Genomic DNA, 5,000 nt, shown 5'->3' with positions numbered 1-5,000 from the left:
CATTCACTATCAAAGTTGGAAACAGTTTTGCTGCTTAATATTTTTTCAGAACATGTGATACTTTTTTAGGGAATACTTTGATGAATAAAAAGTAAAAAAGAAAAAGCTATGTTTTTAAAATATAAATATATATTTTATTTTAAATAAAATCAATACTTTTATTCAGCAAGGATGTGTTAAATTGATAAAAAGTGATAGTAAAGAAAATATATTATTAGAATTTATTATTAGAATAAATGCAGTTCTTTTTAACATTTTATTGATCAAATATATTAGACAGCAGAACTGTTTCCAACACTCATAATAATCAGAATATTAGAATGATTTCTAAATGATCATGTGATCGACTGATGTTACATGTGACACTGAAGGCTGGAGGAATGATGCTGAAAATTCAGCTTTGCATCACAGGAATAAATTATTTTTTTAAGTATATTCAAATAGAAAACTATTATTTTAAGTTGTAATAATATTTCACAATATTACTGTTTTTTCTGTATTTTTGATCAAATAAATGCAGGCTTGATGAGCAGAAGAAACTTCTTTCAAAAACATTAAACATAGTAATGTTTCCAAACTTTTGGTCTGTACTGTATATATATATATATAAATGTTAGTTTTCAGTATTTTTTTGTGTGTTTCTATCACGTATAGTAGTTATTTTTCTTAGAAATGCCCAATTTTTTTTTAACTTATTTTTATTTATTTAATTTAGCACATCAAGATAATATTTTTTTTGTAAATAACTTGAATTAGTTTTTAGAGGTCATTTTTCTTTTAAATATGTCTAATTGAATACATTTTTCTTATATATATATATATATATATATATATATATATATATATATATATATATATATATATATATATATAATATTTTTTGAGTTTTATAGAGTTGTTGTAATAAGTTTTGTTTTTAGGAGTTCTTTTTCTTTCAAATATGCCTCTCTCTCTCTATATATATATATTTATTTATTTAGTCCATTAATTTGTATCTCAGTTTTATCTTCAGTTATTTTAGTACATCAACTTAAACTACATTAAAATGAGAAATGTAAAAAAATACGTTTTTTATATTCATTCCACGTAATTGTTATTTGTAATAATATTAATTCCAACAATATAATAATCTTATGGTTTTAGTTATAGTTAACTATAATAACACGGGTGATTTAACAGTTAAATACTACAGAATTTACAGTGAAAACCGGTAAACTTTTTAGCATTTAATGGTTTTTCATCTTATTTTTTTCTTATCAGTTATGTACATCAGGGTTTAATATTACATCATATGTCATTAAACGCTCTCACGTGGAAATCCCAGATGTGATGCATGATGAAACGCATGTTTATGTACTGACTCTGAAATGCAACAAGCAGCTTTTGGGTTCTGCTTCCTCCAGAAACGCTTTCAAATGCATCACAACACAGTTGCAATAGGACCCATATATATATATATATATCTCCCATAGAATTGAGTGTTTAAACACATACGTGTGCTGAATCCCCAAACACGCTCGGAAAAACATATATTTATAATTTTTACTCATCCCACTTTCCTCCAGTGAAGTAAGCCGCCCGAAGAAGAACAAAACCACTTTGCAGATTTTAATTTGGGATAAAAGTGCATCACACAGCCGTCCTCCAGGGCCAGAGCCGGACACGTGATGTAACAAATGAGTTTTCTCTCCGGTGGAAATCCATCGTGTGTCTGCTCGCGCTTGATAAGAGATGGAGGAAAACCCCCTCGCTCCCTCCACAGGCTAAAAATAGCAGGCTATTAAAGGAACAGAGAGGAAAGAGAGAGTAGGGCTTCCTCTCGTCGCTCAACAATTACCCTTTAAAGGATAGTTCACCCAAGATCATCCAAGATGTAGAGGAGTTTGTGGAGAAGTGAAGCATTGCATCAGTGTCTCTGCAGTGAATGGGTGCCGTCAGAATGAGAGTCTAAACATCACAATAATCCACACCTCTCCAGTCCATCAGTTCACATCTGGAGAAGACCAAATCTGTGTTTGACTCTATAAATAAGTGTCACGTTGTTTAAATTCATGCCTTGCTTTTATTTATTTGGTAAATAGTCAATTTAATTAGATCTTTTATTACCTTTTTTTCTGTCAATAATCAATATTTATTTTAAATAAAAGACATTTCGACTAGCTTTTTCAATGTGTTATTTTAGTATTATTTATATACTAATACTGTTTTTATTGCTATTGTGCTAATAATAATGATGCCATAAGTGCTTTTACATTTATACTTTTAACAATTCTTTTTTAAATTAGATTTTTACTATTCTTAATATTTTCAATCACAACTTTTTTTTTTTTTTTTTTTACAAATGTATCTTTTGATTAAAGCCATTTTTTACTCTTTCAATTAGTTTGCTGCAATCAGTGTTAGTTTAATTAATGTACTAATACAGTTCTTATGGCTTTTATTTTTTTATATTTTCAGTTTTTTTTAATCTTACTATTTACGTCTAATGTCTTTTTATTTAAGTTTTAGATTCAGTTAAGTCACTTTAGTGCTTCAACTTAAACTTATAAGTTAGTTGCCGAGCCAACATTTCTAATATTAATTTTGTTCTTGATATAAAAAAATATATTTTTATTTTATTTCAGCTTTATTTTCAATCATTTTAGCTAATGATAATAACCTTGATTCAAGATTTGTTCAAATGTCTAACCCAAAATATGAGCAAAAATCATAATGACATCATAAATAAGTGTTTTACATTTTGATTGATTGATTGATTGGTTCACTGATTGATGGAATACACCATTTTGGATTACATTTTTCAATTAGGATCTGTAATAAATTGTGTAGTGAGAACACTTCTCTTCTGGTCTGCTCTCTCTGGACTCGCTGGCGTCTTGTTCATCTCTGTTGAGGAACACTATTTGTGTGCAAATGATCTGAGCTCACAGGCTGATAAACAGAGCAGAGGAAGAGGCTTTTATCACAGATATCACACTTCGTTCAGAGATCATCGTGTCTTTAGCTCACGTGATGCTTCATTAAAACAACACTGAATCTCAGCAGACATGTGTTACAGCGGTTTTATCACAGTTGACGTCTCTAAACAAATCAGAAGCACCAAAAAGAAAGTGATGTGCTAAGATGTTCTAAATGCATTTAAAGCACTAGTGTGTGGCTTTTTTTTGCTCATTTGTGACCCTGGACCACAAAACCAGTCATAAGGGTCAGTTTTTGGAAAAAGAGATTTATACAAGATCTGAATGTTGAATAAATAATATTTCCATTGATGTATGGTTTATTAGGATCGGACAATATTTGTCTGAGATACAACTATTTGAAAATCTGGAATCTGAGGGTGCAAAGATTTTAGAAAATCACTTTTAAAGTTGTCCAAATGAATTCTTAGCAATTTATATTACTAATCAAAGTTCATCAAATCATGCATTTAGCAGACGTTTTTATCTAAAGCAACTTACAGTGTCATTTCACATGATCACTTATCATGTGTTCCCTGGGATTCGATCCCACAACCTTTGCATTGCTAACACAATGCAATACAAATATACCCCAGAGACTTAAGACTGCTTTTGTGCTACAGGGTCACATATAACTTAATTGTTTTGAACAAGTTGCATGCAAAAAACTATGATTAAGGATACTGCGGTTCAGATCACTTACAGTAACAGTGATGTCTGATTTAAAGGAGCGACTACAAAATATAGTGAAATCAAATTTTATATTAAATAATATAAAAGGTTTTAATATAAAATAGTTCATATAAAAGATTTTAAACTGCATATAAAAAGGTGTCGTCTTATAACCTTTTCCCAATATTTATTAAATAATATAAACTTAATATATAATAAAATATATTATATAATGTAAAATGTTTAAAGCGTACCAAAATGCAAAATAGACAGTAATCACCATATGAAAGGAATCAATCTATAACAATCATAATAAAAAATACTAAAGAGTATAAAATCTAATAATAGAGTTAAATAATATAAAATGGAACTAATTTAAATAATATATAAATAATATAAAACTAGTGTTTTACATGTATTCTCTTCATCTGGCTCTTTCTTTCTTTCTTTCCTGGGTTAATTGTGAAAATCTAATAAGCATTAAAAAAAAGTTATTAATGTTATAGAATTTAAAAATAGCATTAATTCATTTCTTTTTTAAAACCCTTGTTTTTGGAACATTTGTGGAAAAATACTTCAGAGGTCAAAGTTCAAATGATTTTTCCCAACATGTTATTATTAATTTACCTTTAAATATATATATATAAAAAACCTTCATATAGTTAATTTAAATTAACATCTGTATTCAGGAGAAAGGTTTTCATATAGGGGAAAATATAAATATATTAAGTCTATGTTAGATAATCTTTTTTTTTCATTCAGACATATAATTTGTAAAATAAAATAATAACAAACAAAAGTCAAGTTGTCTTTGTTATATAAAAATGTTGTCAAATCAACCCATTTAGTTGCATTTTTCTGAATATCTTGGCACATTAGCATAAAATTCAGCTGTAACAACCATCTGTTTTATAGATTCTGAGGTCAGAAATATTCATACGTGTTGTGAAGCACATGTGAGTGATGTTTTTCTCATGCAAACGTGGCTGCCATGAAACTAGAAATGAGTTCTGGGCCAAACTTTGATGCTCAACTCAACCTTGAGCAATGAAACAGAGATAATATAATCTGAATTGTGAATGTCAGAGTGTAAGTCTCATTGAGGTGTGCGTGTGTTTTCTGGCATGTTTCTTGACGTGTGCATCTGGCGTCACTCCGGTTTGATCCGGAGGAAATAAGGAGAGGCATGCTGTATCCAAGCAACAAGACGGTTGCCAGGTGACAGACAGTGAGTCCTGAGAGCAGAAAAGGCTTGTTTGGTGTTTCTTAGAGCCGAAAGACAAGAGGAAGTCCAGTCAAACCACTGACAGAGAGTCTGACCTCACCTCTGGGATCAGAGCCAACGTTCACTGCATGTGGGATTAATGGGAA

Source organism: Carassius carassius, chromosome 22 (genome assembly GCF_963082965.1).
Source record: "Carassius carassius chromosome 22, fCarCar2.1, whole genome shotgun sequence".
Taxonomy (NCBI): domain Eukaryota; kingdom Metazoa; phylum Chordata; class Actinopteri; order Cypriniformes; family Cyprinidae; genus Carassius; species Carassius carassius.
The sequence above is the reverse complement of the archived record's forward strand: the minus strand, read 5'-3'. Positions refer to the sequence as shown.